At 48.3% G+C, this 18,919-nt stretch overlaps 1 protein-coding gene across 3 annotated transcripts in view; it reads left to right on the top strand.

Moving 5' to 3' along the window:
* Positions 1-18,919, top strand: part of LOC310712684 (homeobox protein otx5) — a 67,442-nt gene that overhangs the window by 17,452 nt on the left and 31,071 nt on the right. The window contains exon 1 of one of the 3 annotated variants that reach the window (XM_083515982.1): positions 17,861-17,934. The exons of the other annotated variants lie outside the window; for them this stretch is intronic. The gene's annotated coding sequence lies outside the window, so the exon portion shown is untranslated. Of the gene's footprint in view, positions 1-17,860; positions 17,935-18,919 lie in introns of those variants that run through there. 3 annotated transcript variants of the gene reach the window in all.

Here is an 18,919-nt window from a genome sequence, read left to right as displayed (position 1 = left end):
CCACCAAAGGATTCTGGGAGCTGCCATTTGTAAGGGTCCTGAGAGTTTTTAAAGGTAAAGGGACCCCTGACCATTAGGTCCAGACTCTGGGGTTGCGGCGCTCATCTCACTTTATTGGCCAAGGGAGCCGGCGTACAGCTTCTGGGTCATGTGGCCAGCATGACTAAGCCGCTTCTGGCAAACCAGAGCAGCGCACGGAAACGCCGTTTACCTTCCTGCCGGAGCTGTACCTATTTATCTACTTGCACTTTGACATGCTTTAGAACTGCTAGGTTGGCAGGAGCAGGAACTGAGGAACGGGAGCTCACCCCGCCATGGGGATTCGAACCACCGACCTTCTGATCAGCAAGTCCTAGGCTCTGTGGTTTAACCCACAGCGCCACCCGGGTCCCCACAGCGCCACCCGTGTCAAGAGAGTTGTTAGCAGACCCCTATTCCCCTCACAGAGCTGCAGTTCCCCAGAGTTCTCTAGGAAGATGGACTGATTGTTGAAGCACTCTGGGAATATAAGAACCTAATAGCATAATATAGCTGAAGAAGGGCAGATGGTGCCTCAGAATAATAGATTTGTAGAGTTGGAAGGGACCCCGAGGGAATCTTGGCTAAAACATCTGTGACAGGGGGCCATCCAATCTCTGCCTAAAAAACCCCAAGGTGGGAGTGTCCACAGCCTCCCAATGGAGACCATTACACTGTCAAGGAGCCTTTACTGTCAGAAAGTTCTTCCTAATGTTTAGCTGGAGTCTCCTTTCTTGTAACTTGAAGCCATGGGTTTGAGTCCTCCCCTCCAGAGCAGGAGAAAAAAAGCATGCTCCATCTTCCCTGTGACAGCCTTTGAGGTATTTGAAGATGGCTGTCATGTCTCCTCTCAGTCTCCTCTTTCCCAGGCTAAACATACCCAACTCCCTCAACCGTTCCTCATAAATCTTGGTTTCCAGGGCCTTTAGCGGCAGCAATAATATTTAAGTACCCCACCTTGAACGTATGACGAGAGGTGACCTTCAAAGGGCATAAGAACATGAGAAAAAGCCTTCTGGGTCAGATCAGAATTTCATCTGGTTCAGCATCGAGATCCAGCTCTTTCCTGTCTGACCAGGAAGTTTTTAAAGCCCTAAATGGCCTCGGCCCAGTATACCTGAAGGAGCGTCTCCACCCCCATTGTTCTGCCCGGACACTGAGGTCCAGCACCAAGGGCCTTCTGGCGGTTCCCTCACTGTGAGAAGCCAAGTTACAGGGAACCAGGCAGAGGCCCTTCTCGGTAGTGGCGTCCTCCCTGTGGAACGCCCTCCCACCAGATGTCAAAGAGAAAAACAACTACCAAACTTTTAGAAGACATCTGAAGGCAGCCCTGTTTAGGGAAGCTTTTAATGTTTAATAGGTTATTGTATTTTAGTGTTCTGCTGGAAGCCGCCCAGAGTGGCTGGGGAAACCCAGCCAGATGGGCGGGGTATAAATAATAAATTATTATTATTATTATTATTATTATTATTATTATTATTATTATTATTATTATTCCTATTGCTCTTCCTGGGATGGAGGCAGCTTTTGCAGCAGCTTTTGCCAACCAGGGTCGCCCCCCAGATGTTGTACAACAACTGCTACCAACTGACTGGGGCTGAAGGGACTTGTACAACATCTGGAAGGCCCCAGGTAGGCAAGGTCTGCTCAACAGTCTATCCTTCCCTCAGGCAACCTATACCAGTGCTGTTGCTAATTCCCAGCCTAAATTATTACGGCCGTTGTTTGAGCCGGTGATTTATTTTCTGCAGTGAACCAAGTACAAACAGGTTTCCCACTTCCTTCCCAGAAGAAAGACCTTTGTGTATTTGAAGATGCTTATCGATAGACTTCCACCTTGCGGGAAGCTGAGGTGCTTCTAACATTCGTTGCTACTGCCGGAAGCTACGTAGTGCTTTCGGGACTGATGTTGTTTGGATGTGGTAAAGGTAAAGGGACCCCTGGCCATTAGGTCCAGTCGTGACCGACTCTTTATTGGCCAAGAGAGCCGGCGTACAGCTTCCGGGTCATGTGGGCAGCATGAACCAGAGCAGTGCACGGAAACACTGTTTACCTTCCAGCTGGAGCGGTACCTATTTATCTGTGGTTTAACCCACAGTGCCACCCGCATCCCTTTTGGGACCCTTTTACAACTCTACCATTCTATGATTCTATTTACCTGCTCCTCACTTCCAAATAGGGACACGCATGGCGCTGTGGGTTAAACCACAGAGCCTAGGACTTGCCGATCAGAAGGTCGGCGGTTCGAATCCCCGCGACGGGGTGAGCTCCCGTTGCTTGGTCCCTGCTCCTGCCAACCTAGCAGTTCGAAAGCACGTCCAAGTGCAATTAGATAAATAGGTACCGCTCCAGTGGGAAGATAAATGGCATTTCCGTGCGCTGCTCTGGTTCGCCCAGAAGCGGCTTAGTCATGCTGGCCACATGACCCGGAAGCTGTACGCCGGCTCCCTCAGCCAGTAAAGCGAGATGAGCGCCGCAACCCCAGAGTCGGCCACGACTGGACCTAATGGTCAGGGGTCCCTTTACCTTTAAAAGGGTCCCAAGGCTTATCTAGTGACTCTCGTCCAACCCCTGAAATGCAGGCATCTCAACTACAGCATCTGCAACAGGTGAACTTCCATCTTTATATATTTCCAGTTCATTTGTGCTGCTTCGTGGTTGCTTGCGTTTGGGAAAAGACCACTTCCTTTCACTACAGATGTGCTGTGCTTTCTCCCAGCTGCAAAGGCTCCCTCATTCCTTCTCTGCTCCTAGCTAAACAAACCCCACTCCTACCCTGGGTCTTCCTGCAAAATAGCCAAATGTCACTTTAAATTGGTACTTGTTTAAAGGCATGTTTCCCTTGTTTTCATCTGGTTTTCTGGAAAAGGGGTGGAAGGGAGGAGGTGTTAATTGAGACCTTGCTGCAGGGGAGGTGAGGGGGGGGGGAATGCCTGTTTGTCTGTAGAATGAGCCCCCTTCAATTTCCCTGCTGATTGTGTTGATTCTAATTAATTATCAAGCAGCTGGAGGGTGCGGGGACCCACTGTGAGAATTGTTTGGGAGGAGAGTAGCCCCTGAGTGGAGTTTCTTTTGTCTTTGAGCAGCAGTTCCCAAACTCCAGAGAAGTTGCCATACTTGCCTCTTGCGGCAGAAGACTGCCAAGCTGATTGTGGCATATTCCCCCCCCCCCCTTTTTGGAAATGAGAGGTGAAGTTGCTATCACACCACTTTAAATATTTCTAAGAACTACAGCCTGTCTCCAACCTCAGAGATAATAATAATAATAATAATAATAATAATAATAATAATAATAATAATAATAAAATAATAATAATAATAATAATATATTTATACCCTGCCCATCTGGCTGGGTTACCCCAGCCACTCTGGGCGGCTCCCAACAGAATATTAGAAACACAATAAAACATCAAAAACTTCCCTAAACAGGGCTGCCTTCAGATGTCTTCTAAAAGTCAGATAGTTGTTTATTTCCTAGACATCTGATGGGAGGGCGTTCCACAGGGCGGGTGCCACTACCGAGAAGGCCCTCTGCCTGGTTCCCTGTAACCTCACTTCTCGCAGGGAGGGAACCGCCAGAAGGCCCTCGGAGCTGGACCTCAGTGTCCGGGCATAACGATGGGGGTGGAGATGCTCCCTCAGGTATACTGGGCCTTTGAGGCCGTTTAGGGCTTTAAAGGTCAGCACCAACACTTTGAATTGTGCTCGGAAATGTACAGGGAAAAGTACAGTGGTACCTCGGGTTAAGAACTTAATTCGTTCCAGAGGTCCGTTCTTAACCTGAAACCGTTCTTAACCTGAGGTATCACTTTAACTAATGGGGCCTTCTGCTGCTGCTGCCGCTGCGCCGCCGCTGCACGATTTCTGTTCTCATCCTGAAGCAAAGTTCTTAACCCGAGGTAATATTTCTGGGTTAGCGGAGTCTGTAAGCTGAAGTGTATGTACGGTAACCTGAGGCACCACTGTACTGGGAAACATACGGGGAAGTTATTTGGAATGACTTAGGAAAAGCTCTGTACAATACCTAATGCTGCCGTCCTGTATGTATTTAGGCGTAAGCCGCTGTCAAGACAGCAAGCCACAATATTTACATTATCTTCACCCCGATAGTGTGAATTCGCAAACTGATTCTCTCCCCTCCCCTCCCTCCAGTTCTGGCCAACATGAGGCGTCCTGTATGTGGGACCCTGGGTTTCTAGATGAGCCGAATATCAGCAAACAAAAGAATTTCTTCCCTCTCCTGTCACCGCAGCAATGTGAGCGTCAGAGTAGGGCAAATTCTTTTCTAATACATGTTTTGTCGATGCCCACCTGCCTCCTGTCCCCATCCTCTCTTTGTCTTCTTTCTATTTTTAATGTGTGTGTGTGTTTTTCCAATTTCCCACTAAGCCTGTTGGACAAATTAAATTGTAAGTGCATAATTATGGACAGCCTATCTGTGTGTTGCTGCGGTTGCTGTGAAGATTGGGAGTTGGATTAAGCTGTTCTGGAAATCCATTTTCATCTGAGTTTTTAATACCTTTGGACCTGCTGGCTTAGGATCCCAGTCTGACTGCCAGTTCCTCGCTGCTGCTTTAGGGCAGTAATTGAAATGTGTGTTTGGGATCAGGGCTACCGTAATTGCAGGATTACGAGTTCCCTCCTGATTTGTATGTTTGTGTGTGAGAGAGGGAGAGTCATGTAGAATTGCCTTTCCCCAAAATTGCATGTGAATGAAGAGGCATTGAGCAATATCGCCTCCCACTTAGGTTTTCAAGTCCTCAAAGGGACTTTCACATTTATAATCTCAGTGATCCTTACGCCAGGTTTTCTTATACCCATATTGCAGCGGCTGGAGGCTGAGATATAAATATTAGTTTGTGTAAGGTGCAAAGTGACCTCTTGACTGAGTTGAGATACAAACCAGGGGATTTCTAGCTCATGCTGTAGACCAGGCATGTCCAAAGTCCATTTCAGGGGCCTAATCTGGCCCGCTGGTCGATTTAATACGGCCCCCGTGGCAGTATATGTCTTGGGGTAAAATCCTAAGAAGAGCTCAACAACTTTGGTCGGCCCGCACACATGTTCACTTCATCAAATTTGACCCTCTTTGAAAAATGTTTGGACACCCCTACTCTAGACGAAACTTCCCCAATCTTCTGCCCCCCCCCCGATGTTTTGGACAAGCTCAGTCAGTACAATGTGAGGGTCAGATATCTCCATAAACTCCAACATTTCTCCAATGAAAATAGGAACATCCTAAGGAAAAGTGAGGGATGCAGGTGGCGCTGTGGGTTAAACCACAGAGCCTAGGACTTGCCGATCAGAAGGTTGGCGGTTCGAATCCCCGCGACGGGGTGAGCTCCCGTTGCTTGGTCCCTGCTCCTGCCCACCTAGCAGTTCGAAAGCACGTCAAAGTGCAAGTAGATAAATAGGTACCACTCCGGCGGGAAGGTAAACGGCGTTTCCGTGCGCTGCTCTGGTTCACCAGAAACGGCTTAGTCCTGCTGGCCACATGACCCGGAAGCTGTACGCCGGCTCCCTCGGCCAATCAAGTGAGATGAGCACTGCAACACCAGAGTGGGTCACGACTGGACCTAATGGTCAGGGGTCCCTTTACCCTTTACCTTTAAGAAAAAGTGGGATATTCTGGGATCAAATCAGAAACCGGGACGGCTTCTCTATATCAGGGACACCCCTGGAAAACAGGGACATTGGAGGTTCTGGAGTTATGGGTTCAAGGACCACGTTGGGCAAAAGATTCCTGCATTGCAGGAGATTGTACTAGATGAACCTTGAAGTCCCTTCCAACTTTTCTATGATTCTTTGGTTCTAATCACAAACTCCTATCAGCCCCGGCCATTGCTGCTATTCTGTCTGGGGCAGATGGGAGTTGAAGAATCAACATCTGGGGAGAGTTGTGGGATGTGATGCATAAGTAGCAGTCAAGTCCAACGTTCCTTGTTTTCCTAGAGTGGACATGCAAGAGGATGTTTGGACCAGCCAGTCGAAAACTTCCTGTTTCCTCCTGGGCTGGGACATACTTCCTTTTGCATGTGAGGTGGGCGTGACCTTACCTGTCCAGGTAACAAAAGGACCAGGCACGCACCACAACTCGTATCTTTTTGGCTTCCTCCATCGTTGGACCAGCAGCTTTTTAGCTATAGATGCTCTGTTGGCTATAGATGCTCTGTTCAGCCAACAGAAGACAACAAAGGGCAAAGGGACTATCTTCCAATGGGATAGTTCCACATCTGTAACTAAGTCTGCCTTCAGGGATCCAACTGTGAACTGTGAGTAAACTTCTTTTATTGACTTTAAATAATATTGCCAGGTGTTTATTCTTTTATGAGAGATATAAGGGGGTCTTACCAGGAACATACAATTCATTACTAAATTGTATGATATTGAGAGGCTTAAAGAAAGTCTGCACACCGGGCGCAACATCTGGGGGGTTAGGGTTAGGGGGCGCAAATCCATGGGTTAGGGGGCGCAAATTACTTGGCTTGCCCCGGGTGCTGACAACTCACGCTACGCCACTGCCCGCTTTGCGTTAAAAGGGGAAGGTAAAATTCTGCTAAGTAAGGGAACTTGCTAGCGCAAGTTAGGAAGGATATTAATAAACAATATATCCTCTCCTGCCTCCCTGAACATTCCCACAGAAGGGAGACTGCTTGGGCATGATGCTTCATCAATTTAGTAAGGAAGACAAATACAGCCAGGAAATGGGCGAGGTTTTCGTCCAGAAAGGAGTAGAAAAGGATTGCTTCTCATAGTGCCCCAACTGCTTTTACAGAACATTACAGATCTCCAAGCGATTTAACAGCAAAAAAAGATATAGAATGCATATTACCTGGGGGGGGGGATAATAAATATTTCATATAACATAGAATCATAAAATTGTAGAGTTGGAAGGGACCCCTGTGGTCATCTAGTCCAACCCCCTGCAATGCAGGGATCTCAGCTAAAACATCCATGACGGATGGGCACCCAACCTCTGATTAAAAACCTGCAAGGAAGGAGAGTCCACAACCTCCAGTGGGGGACTGTTCCACCGTCAAGCAGCTCTTACTGTCAGGAAGTTCTTCCTGGTGTTTAGTCGGCATCTCCTTTCTTGCAACTTGAAGTCATGGGTTCGAGTCCTACCTTCCATAGCAGGGGAAAACAAGCTCGCCCCCTCTTCCATGTTACAGCCCTTCAGATATTTGAAGGTGGCTCTCATATCTCTTCTCCAGGCTAAACATATATAGCATCCATTAAAACAAAAGCCTACTCAGTTAATAAACAGATAATAAACAAAGCAATGCTCAGACCCACCAATTAACAAATAAGCAAAACCCCAACCTCCCCCCAGTCCAAAAATCATTCACAACAAACCAGCAATTTCGCGTGCCCCCATAACCTCCACAACGCACCCCGAAGTCTGGAGTCAAGGGCAGCTGTTACAAATCGGCTTCTCTCAAACCCCTTTAAACAGTCTCAAGTAGCTCACGTGGGGAAATAGAGAGCAAGGAAAAGAAAATCAAGCGGATATTGCTTCTTTCTTGATCTGTGCTGGATTTGACCTATGGAACTCCTCACCACTGGATGTTGGGAAGGACATACAGTGCTACCTCGGTTTAAGAACAGTCCGGTTTAAGAACGATTTGGTTTACAAATTCCGCAAAACCAGAAATAGTGTCTTCTTCGTTTGCGAACTTTACCTCAGTCTAAGAACGGAAGCCGAACGGTGGAAGGGCACCGGCGGCGGGAGACCTCATTAGGGAAAGCGCGCCTCGGTTTAAGAATGGTTTTGGTTTAAGAACAGACTTCCAGAACAGATTAAGTTCGTAAACCAAGGTACCACTGTACATCTGATGATGCAAGAATACCTCAGCACAGCTACAGTTCAGGGGATTGGCTTTTTGTGCTCATCCTTTCAATGCCCTTTCTCCTCACATACCACTTAGCATCACACTGCTGGCTGTGTAAATTGCCTTCCTCAAAAAAGTTTTGGGGTGGCCTTCGGTGACAAAGGGAGGTTTGTTCAATGACCAGACCATACGCCTTCAAATATCTGGACTATTCCAATCATAAAACTAAATATATTAAATAGCCCGAATGTGAAGGCAATTAAAGGTTGGCGGTTCGAATCCCCGTGACGGGATGAGCTCCCATTGCTCAGTCCCTGCTCCTGCCAACCTAGCAGTTCAAAAGCATGTCAAACTGCAAGTAGATAACTAGGTACCGCTCCGGCGGGAAAGTAAACGGCATTTCCGTGTGCTGCTCTGGTTCGCCAGAAGTGGCTTAGTCATGCTGGCCACATGACCCGGAAGCTGTACGCCAGCTCCCTCGGCCAATAAAGCGAGATGAGCGCCGCAACCCCAGAGTTGGTCATGACTGGACCTAATGGTCAGGGGTCCCTTTACCTTTAAGAAGCGTGAAGTCAGCACTGGAAAAGCCAGTCTTCCTTATAACTTAATGTTATGTTACATAAGCTTGAAAGGTGCTCTCCTTTGATTTAGCAGCACAGCTCTTGCAGAGAGCTCAGATCCTCTTAACTCTAGTTAACTTACGGAAAAAGTAAAGAATCTCAGATCTTCTCATTGTGATATGGTGGAAGATCCGCCTTTATAGCCATGGGCTCCTCTGTGCCCTCACATTTTCCCAACTTCTATGCTTTCCCCATCTCTCTCTCCTTTCCCCATTTCTTATTCTTTCTAATGAGAACCATCCAGACCAGTCATAAATGGGTGGCTGGGACTGATGTACAAAAATGAAGACTCCCGGGCTCCTGCGCTTTAGAGAAATGTATGGGCTAGTTTCAGTTTTGCACAATCTGCTTTCTTTCTATTATTATCCCTGTGGCCCAGCAGAAGAAGGAAAACCCTGCCCCTAAACCAGGCACAGGCAAACTCCGGCCCCCTAGATGTTTGGGACTACAATTCCCATCATCCCTAGCTAACAGGACCAGTGGTCAGGGATGGTGGGAATTGTAGTCCCAAACAATCTGGAACTACAATTCCCATCATCCCTAGCTAACAGGACCAGTGGTCAGGGATGGTGGGAATTGTAGTCCCAAACAATCTGGAACTACAATTCCCATCATCCCTAGCTAACAGGACCAGTGGTCAGGGATGGTGGGAATTGTAGTCCCAAACAATCTGGAACTACAATTCCCATCATCCCTACCTAACAGGACCAGTGGTCAGGGATGATGGGAATTGTAGTCTCAAACATCTGGAACTACAAATCCCACCATCCCTAGCTAACAGGACCAGTGGTCAGGGATGATGGGAATTGCAGTCCCAAACATCTGGAGGGCCAGAGTTTGCCTGTGCCTGTCCTAAACCTCCTCTGCTTTATAGGACATCTTCAGGAGTAGAAAAGGCTAAGGTGCCAAACGTCTTGCTCTGCTTTCCTTTGGACCACATCAGCGAGGCTGAAAGTGGAGTCTTGTCGTCTGGGCAGCCCATGACCTCCACACACACTGCCCAGACTTGCGCCCCGGGAACGTCACTTCGGTGCTGCTGACACAGCCGTTTGACTTCACCCCCGGAGCATAGCTGTCAAGCGTCCCTTATTTGGCGGAACAGTCCCTTATCCCAGCGCCATGTCCCACTGCTGTCCCTTATTGATGATGTCCCTTAAATAAGCTACTAAAGGTAATGGGGCCCTTTCTATGTCCAGCTGTCCTTTGTCAACAACAAATTGTTGCTGTTTTTTGTGTGTTGAATATATGCTATATGGTAATTTATGGACCTAATAGGTATCTAAAGCCATTTGCACGCAACAAAATATGTATTTTATCAAAGTAATTGTTGATCCCTTATTTTGGCTGCTGATCCCTTATTTTTGAGGCTGCTGGTCCCTTATTTTCAAATCTATAAGTTGACAGCTATGCCCCGGAGGCGCACTCCATTGTCTCTTGAGACAGCCGGATGCCAATGACTGCAACCTGCTGGTGTGTCTAGAATTTACAAAGCCCAAGAAGTGCATTTTTGGGTTCGTGCACAATCCACCTCCACTGAGTGATCCTCTTGTGCAACAAGTCTTTCTCGCTCGATCCGACGGAAGTCTGCCTAGGCCAGCGTTCGTTACAAAAACCGTAGCAGCCAGCAAGAACTCGGCAGCCCAGTGGAAACTGCCTGCCCATGGGCTGCAGAAGTAATCGTTCTGTCCACCTCTAAGAGGGCATTTTGAGTGCAGAAGAGAAGAAATTGGAATGTGCCAGATCCCGTCTTCTGCACAAATGTACGGGAGCCCCTGAGGCACGCCCGGCTCTGCCCCCCAAGGCAAATTCTGACCCACTGGACCTTGCCACTGAAACCTCCCCACCGCGATCGCCTGCGCACATCCTCCATGCTCCTGCTTTCCCCTCAACCATACGGTCCCTCCCTAATCCGTCCCCTGTTCTATTCCAGGGCTGGGATTTTCAATTAAGGATACTTACTGTGTCCCCCTTCCACCCCCTCCTCCCACTGCCATTTCCCTAATGAGGGGTGGCTGGTGGTAAATTAATTGTCCTGACAGTGTGACCCTAATCCGCCTGTGTATTATAATTATAAGGGGGTGAGTGTGTGCAGGCCAAGCAAAAGACCTTGGTTATTTCCAGACTGCCGCTTTGTAATTAACTAGCACGTGGCATCGTTAGGCCGGGGATTACACGAGCCTTTTATTTATTTCCTTTTGACTCATTAATTCCCCCCCCCCTCCCTCCAGCCTTGGGCGATTAAATACCTCCTTGCATGGCTGTCCCTTTTAAAGGGTCTGTGGGCTACCTTTGGCCCCCTAACCGGCCTGTCATCTGCACCTCCTTCCCGGCGGACGGACCTTGGCCACTTTGTTTTGTCCTAGTGGGGAATTAATGTTAATTAAAAGTGCATTGTTTTCAACGCTTCCTGGATTACCCTCTGCGGAATATTCCTTTCCCCGGCCTCATTTTAAGTGCATTAACTTAGGAGGAGGAGGACGTGAGCAAGTGGCCAATTATGAAATTGGCTGCGGCGCAGCTGAAGGTGCAGGGCAGATTCACACATGCAGGGCATTAAGCCCTGTTTGAAGGCAGGACCAGGTGACTACCTGCAGGTGTGGAAGGGGCCCTGGACAGGTATAACCCCCCTTGGACAGGTATAACCCCCCTCTCTCTATGAACAACTGTGGTTTGGTCAAAGGCGCTTGCTTAGAGCTGTTAGGAGCCGCGTTAGAAACTCAGATACAGTGGTAAAAGGTAAAGGGGCCCCTGACCATTAGGTCGAGTCGTGGCTGCCTCTGGGGTTGCGGCGCTCATCTCGCTTTATTGGCCGAGGGAGCCGGCATACAGCTTCCAGGTCATGTGGCCAGCATGACTAAGCCGCTTCTGGCGAACCAGAGCAGCGCACGGAAACGCCGTTTACCTTTCCGCCGGAGCGGTACCTATTTATCTACTTGCACTTTGACGTGCTTTCGAACTGCTAGGTTGGCAGGAGCAGGGACCGAGCAATGGGAGCTCACCCGGTTGCGGGGTTTCGAACCATCAACCTTCTGATCGGCAAGTCCTAGGCTCTGTGGTTTAACCCACAGCGCCACCCGTGTCCTCAGATACAGTGGTACCTCGGGTTAAGAACTTAATTCGTTCCGGAGGTCGATTCTTAACCTGAAATTGTTCTTAACCTGAAGCACCAGTTTAGCTAATGGGGCCTCGTGCTGCCGTCGTGCCGCCGGAGCACAATTTCTGTTCTCATCCTGAAGCAAAGTTCTTAACCTGAAGCACTATTTCTGGGTTAGCGGAGTCTGTAACCTGAAGCGTATGTAACCTGAAGCATATGTAACCCGAGGTACCACTGTGTAGGCTCCAAATGGCACCTTAAACCACAACAGAATGCCTCTTCGCCAGGGGGTTGGACTAGATGACCCCGAGGGTGCCTTTTCCAACTCTACGATCTCAACTGCGTTCCTTGACTGCAGCTTGCTCTTACAATTCGCTTGTCCCAGTATGCAAGGAAGAAACACAGACGGTGGAAATGGAATTGACTGTGAGGTTTTTCAACTGCGGTCGCCAACCTGTGGCGCCCAGAAATCTCTACGTGGCCGCAGTTGGGCCCACACCAGTAGCAAAATTCCCCTGGGGAATTTCAGACGCTGATGAGGAGACCTCTTGCAGAGCTACAATTCCCAGCACCCTTAGCAAACTGTAGTTCCCAAATACAGAGACAGAGGGTGGAGAAATTCCGCTGTGTGCACCATGTTACTTTAAATAGTCCTGGCTCCTCCCACAGAATCCTGGGAACTGTAGCTTGCTGTTAAGGGTGCTTAAAGGTAAAGGTAAAGGGACCCCTGACCATTAGGTCCAGTCGTGACTGACTCTGGGGTTGCGGCGCTCATCTCGCTTTATTGACCGAGGGAGCCGGCGTACAGCTTCCGGGTCATGTGGCCAGCATGACTAAGCCGCTTCTGGCGAACCAGAGCAGCGCATGGAAATGCCATTTACCTTCCCGCTGGAGTGGTACCTATTTATCTACTTGCACTTTGACGTGCTTTAGAACTGCTAGGTTGGCAGGAGCAGGGACTGAGCAACGGGAGCTCACCCCGTCACAGGGATTCAAACCGCCGACCTTCTGATCGGCAAGCCCTAGGCTCTGTGGTTTAACCCACAGCGCCACAGGTGTCTCTCACCCGTGCTGAGAGATAGGAGGCCCCAATTCCCTTCAGAAAGCAACAGTTCCCAGGGATGTGTGTCTGGTGGGAATTGTAGTTCTGGGAGGGGAACAGGAGTCTCCAAGAAACTTGGTGCCCTTCACAAACTATGGTTTCTGGGATTCTTTGGGGGAAGCCATGGCTGTTTAAAGTGGTATGGTACTACTTTCAATCCATAGTGCAGATGGAGCTCTTTTCCTGAGTTTTCAGGCTCTGAAACAATTTGCTTTCTGCAATCATCCCAAGATCAGCATGTCGTTTACAGTGCTTTTTTATTTGCTTAGAAAACTTGGCGTAAATTTGACCAGATAAATTCCCTAAAAACCCTAAACCTTGATGCAGCATAGAATCATAGAATTACGGAGTTTGAAGGGACCACAAGGGTCATCTAGTCCAACCCCCTGAAAAGCAGGGATCTTTTGCCCAATCTGGGGCTCGAACCCACAACCCTGGGATTCAGAGGCTCATGCTCTACTGACCAAATGAGTGGCAGTGGCTTTGTGGGAGTTCTAGGTTTGCTGGCACGTGGTTCTTGCTCTGTTTCTGCAGCTGAGACTGCATTTTAGTATTTTGTTTGAAATCTGCAGCATGCAGGTTCCGTTCCCTCTCTTTATGTCGCGATGTTGCACATTTTGCTGACCCGCCTGCCTGACCTGAGGCTCTGTCGTTTTTCTCAGGCCCTGGGACTTACCCTTGACACTGAAAATAGGCTCAGGGGCTAAGCTCCGTGGAGCCCGATCTCTGCTTCAAGTGAAACCTTAGATATGGGGGAAGGGGAAAAAACTAGGGAGAACTTATAAGGGGAAAGAAAGAAAGGGCGCTTGTGGGTTCTCTGGGCAGAGCAAGAAGGAGATTGTGACCAGGTTCAGATAGACTTCCTAGCCTGATGGCTGTGCAGATGCTAGACTTGGTGGAAGGGACACGGGTAGCGCTGTGGTCTAAACCAATGAGCCTCTTGGCTTGCCGATCAGAAGGTCTGCGGTTCGAATCCCCACAAGGGGGTGAGCTCCTGTTGCTCGGTCCCAGCTCCTGCCAACCTAGCAGTTCGAAAGCACGCCAGTGCAAGTAGATAAATAGGTACCACTGTGGCGGGAAGGTAAACAGCGTTTCCATGTGCTCTGGTTTCCGTCACGATGTCCTGTTGCGCCAGAAGCGGTTTAGTCCTGCTGGCCACATGACCCGGAAAGCTGTCTGTGAACAAATACCAGCTCCCTCGGCTTGAAAGCGAGATGAGCGCCACAACCCCATAGTCGCCTTTGACTGGACTTAACCGTCCAGGGGTCCTTTACTAGACTTGGTGGCCCTTGCTCTGGTCTATGGAGGCATTTTTTCGAATAAGGAAAAACACATACTCAAGAAGACCACTTACCTGTGAATTATCTGACTGTAACTTTGTGTGCAAGGACATGCATGGAAAGGAGTGCTTGGGACTAGTCGGGACTTTCTCAACTACCTTCCTCGACTATTTAGAGACCAACTTAAATCTAGATTGTGAAATCCCATTTTTAAGGATGTACGGAGTTCAGGGTTAAAGCTGCCTCGCACTGAATCACTTTGGACTGCAGCTGGTGGGGGTGAGGATTGCATGGTGCTGGGGTTTTTTGTATGTTGGGATTTTTTAAAAAGCATGTCAGGGTGATGGGTAGGCTGATCTGTTCGCCCTGATATCCTAGATTTCTATGTGGAGGGTGTTCGTTTTGTTTTTTTTATTGGAGCAGGTTAAACAAACTGGGCAGACCCTATTGACCTGTGTTCCAGGGCTATTTTAAGGATGACTTTTCTTTTCTTTTTTCTTTTTATTGGAATTTTATTTACAACATAACATAAACCCCCACCCCCACCCCCCTTAAGGATGACTTTTCAGCCTGGCTAATTAGCTGACCAAACCTTTCTAGAGCACATTGTTTTTATTTTTAACTTTTATTGCGGCTTTCCAGTAAGAGCCGAAATCAATGATTTCATGGATGAGTAATACCTGGACCTAATTTTCAGCGACAAAGTCTGTGACACAACCAGTGGCCTTTCCAGTTAAAGATTTCCAGCTTCCCGTCTTCTGGTAAACACGTCTGCTAGAAATGCAAAGAACCGCCACTCAAGGTGGGCCGTGCTAGACTATTGGAGCATTTACTCTTGACTGTGTGTGATACCTTGGCATTATTCAGTTAATGGGATTGATATCCTGTTCGTCCGTAGGCTCCTAAGGCAGCTTACGAAAAGTTTGTGTTTTGAAATGGACAAGGTAGTAAGAGTATACTCAGCGTATGCTCAGACGTTCTTGTATTTTCTTGCAATCCGGTACACCAAACAAACAAACAAACCCAGAACAAATGTTGTTGTTGTTTAGTCGTTTAGTTGTGTCCGACTCTTCGTGACCCCATAGACCAGAACATGCCAGGCACTTCTGTCTTCCACTGCCTCCCGCAGTTTAATCAAACTCATGCTTCGAGAACACTATCCAACCATCTTGTCCTCTGTCGTCCCCTTCTCCTTGTGCCCTCCATCTTTCCCAACCTCAGGGTCTTCTCTTCTCACGAGGGGGCCAAAGTATTGGAGCCTCAGCTTCAGGATCTATCCTTCCAGTGAGCACTCAGGGCTGATTTCCTTCAGAATGGATAGGTTTGATCTTCTTGCAGTCCATGGGACTCTCAAGAGTCTCCTCCAGCACCATAATTCAAAAGCATCAATTCTTCGGCGATCAGCCTTCTTTATGGTCCAGCTTTCACTTCCATACATCACTGCTATAGCTAATCTGTGATGTGGGGAAAATATTGGTTATTGATTGCAAGTTGCGCATTTGGGCACTGAAAAGGATGTGTGTTTAATTTTTTATTTAAATAAATAAGCCGAAAGCTTGGCATACAAGGTAGAATCCCGATATCCCACCAAAGGCAACAGGGAGATTGTGAGTGGCCGACATGCTTTAACTTAGTTCAGAAGTTGGCTTTTCTGCTTCTTTTGTTTTGAATACGCAAAATTGGGGTTTTATGCAAAATCTGGGGCTGCAGAACTGTAATCTGACTTGTCAGAAGGCTGCATTGATTGCAAGCTCACAAATGCAGCCGTAGGCCACTAGTAACTCTTTAAATAAAAAAAACCCCTAAAAGCTGCAAGAACATAGTGCCCAATTACATAGTTGCATGGTGTCATTTTAGAGTAGGTTAGTGAAAATTTGCACCTGCCTGAGTGCAAATACACAAAGCAAGAGAGGCGGGAGGGGGAGTCAAAGAATCACCTAATTCTCTAGCTCAGTGGCAGAGCAGATATTTGCCTGTAGAAAGATCCGATCCCTTGGCACCTCAAGTTTAAATTATCTCAGCCACAAGCCCTCCCTGTGAGCTTGGGGAGGTGTTGTCCATCAGCACGGATAGGAGTGGCTGAGATGGACCAAAGTTGTGATTTCTGTATCCCGTTTTTTGTGATGTTGGCGCTGGGCTGGAGGAAATTTGCTTCTTCACCTGGGCCGCCCCCAGCTACATCCAAAGCAGCAAAGCCTGTTTTTCATTCACAGTTAAACTCATAAAGAGGGACTTGTGAGCAGCGTGAGCTGAAGCCCCTGGTGTTTTTATACATTGGAGAGCAAAATGTGCTGCAAGAGTGCATTCATTTTCCACTTGTCAAAAAGGCAGACTCTCACAAGTAGACATCTGTGCCCCCTGTGACATCGAAAGATGAAAATAGGGGGCACTCTTGCATACATCTGACACCCCATTTTCACCCCAAAGTTCAGGGCTGCCCCCCTAACCAATTACACACAAATGCAGACTCAAGGTTTTAGTGGTGTATTACATAGTCTCTCCTGCTGCAAAAGCTAGATGTGTTAGTAAGCTTTCCAAGCTGCTTCATTTTATTCTTTTTAATACAATGAACACCTGTGGCCTGATCCTTGGCATGTTTTCTCGGAAGTAAGCGTGCGCAGAATTTCAGTCGTTGCTAAGGCTGAGGTACTGACTCTCCCCTCTTTCATCGAAAGATAAGGAATAACGATAGCAAGGTTCTGCATACGCTGACTTTGGGGTGAGTCCCATTGAGCTCTGTGGATTTGACTTCTGTCCCCCCAAAGGCAAAACAGGAGCTGGGAAAGGGCTAACTGTAAGAGGGGTCCCCGTCTCAGGTGGTCGGTGGCACATCTGTGGATTTGCGGCTGACGACGTTAAATTCACTTTCGATTTTTATTTCCGTGGCTCCTTTTGGAATCCGCATTGCAATGCGATAAAACACAAGTGTTAAAAGGACGCAATAGCAATACTCTTAAACAACCATACAACATCACAATGCACTACAGTGGTACCTCAGGTTAAGTACTTAATTCGTTCCGGCGGTCCGTTCTTAACCTGAAACTGTTCTTCACCTGAAGCACCACTTTAGCTAATGGGGCTTCCTGCTGCTGCTGTGCTGCCGGAGCACAGTTTCTGTTCTCATCCTGAAGCAAAGTTCTTAACCCGAGGTAATATTTCTGGGTTAGCGGAGTCTGTAACCTGAAGCGTATGTAACCCGAGGTTCCACTGTACAATCGCTACCACAGACGGAAAAATAATTACGTGTGGCCTGCCAAGACCCTCAGCTATTTTCAGGCGGTTTCAGGGACAGGAGGGAAGGATTGGGAATTCGCTGATTTAAAAATAAGGTCTATTCCTGGGGTGGGGTGGGGAGTATGTTGGTAAAAGCAACAGGTGCCCCCCAGAGAAACCTTGTGCGCCAGTTAGCTTCGCCACGGAGGCAGCCAATTCATGGCGCCTGTTTCGTGGCACCTCCGCTCTCAGGCTGAGGCCTGCTCCAGGGAAACAGCAGCCGTGGTACCCACCATTTCCCATCTCAGGGGAAGCGCTCCCCGCACCCCCAACCACCCTCTCCTGGGCTTGTGGACCCCCCCCATTCCACGCAGCCTGTGCAGGACCCCAAGTTCCTGCGTCTTCCCCCAACCCCGTCTCCTTGAGAGGCCATCAGAATTAATCCCAGCCGACGTTGGGAGAGGTGATGGATTACTGACTTTGTGCCAGCAGGGTGGACATCTTGCCTAAAGTCACCTCGGCCATGTTGCCCCCCTCCCCTCCCCTCCCCCGCCCTGCCTGCCTGCCTGCCACACTCCCGGATTAGTCTCTGAAATATAGACCGTGACAGCTGACATCACTGCCTTCCTTCCTTAAATCTTCCACATTTGGGTGGCTCCTACCTCTTCTTTCTCTTTCCCCCCTTTCTTCCAACCCTTCACCCCCTCGGCCTCTCTCCTCGCCTTCTCTCCTCCTCCGGGCAACCCCTCCGAAGTCTGCGCCACGAGTCGCCCAGGTGAGCCACCCAGGTTTACGTCCCAGCTTTTCCTGCTACCACCTTTTCCCCCCCTCTCCCCTTAACAGGAGATATATGATTATTTGCAACTGATCCAGCTTTAGAGGGGTTTAGCTCCCTTGATAAAATTATATCTAATGATTTAAAGTCCTTACGCTTGTAATACAGCTTGGGTCGGCTTTATCGCGCTTAATTAAAAGTACTGCCAGGGGTTTGGAAGGGCCATTTTTTAAATTTCCTCCTTCCCTCGCAGATAACTTTTTGTGTGCCCCCCCTCTGTTGCGGTTTGTGTGGGGAAAGTGGGACCCCTTCCTTTTTCTCTCTTGTGAGAGCGGATGAAAGAATTGGGCTGGTGATGCGGAAGATGATGTTGTGTAATTGCTGGCTACCAATACCGAAAAGGAGACAAGGATTGTTTTGGGATTCTTTTTTGAGTTTTAAAAAACCAAACCAAGGGGCGCCAAGGGATTGTGTGGTTTGGTGGATAAGGCAATGTTCCGTCCTTGAGGCTGTTAGAAAAAGGGATTGTGCATCTTAGAACCAAGGACCTGTCGATCTGCAGTATGCTAAAATATATGTGGGCAAAGTCACGCCCTTAAACTGATATTCAAGCCGCAAAAAAGGCCCAAGATCTTGCTGTCAGTATCAGTACAAAACAATTTTGATTACTGTATTTTTTGCACCATAACACTCACTTTTTTCCTCCTAGAAAGTAAGGGGAAATGTCTGCGCGTGTTATGGAGCGAATGCCTGCGGGTGGTGGGGGGATCTGCTGCAGTCGTGAGCAGAGGATCCATGGTTCCCCTTCCTTCCCTCCTCCGTGGTTACAAAGCATGGAACCACATGGATCCTCAGGATTTTTGCATTGGGCTACTCCTAACTCACCGTCAGATCACATGTCTGTGGCCACAGCATGAACCACAAAAATCATATATCCACTATTTCGTTTAGAATATTTTTTTTCTTGTTTTCCTCCTCTAAAAAC

This window comes from Podarcis liolepis (genome assembly GCF_965112155.1).
Source record: "Podarcis liolepis genome assembly, chromosome: 7".
Lineage (NCBI taxonomy): Eukaryota > Metazoa > Chordata > Lepidosauria > Squamata > Lacertidae > Podarcis > Podarcis liolepis.
This window is presented reverse-complemented; position numbering and strand designations above follow the sequence as displayed.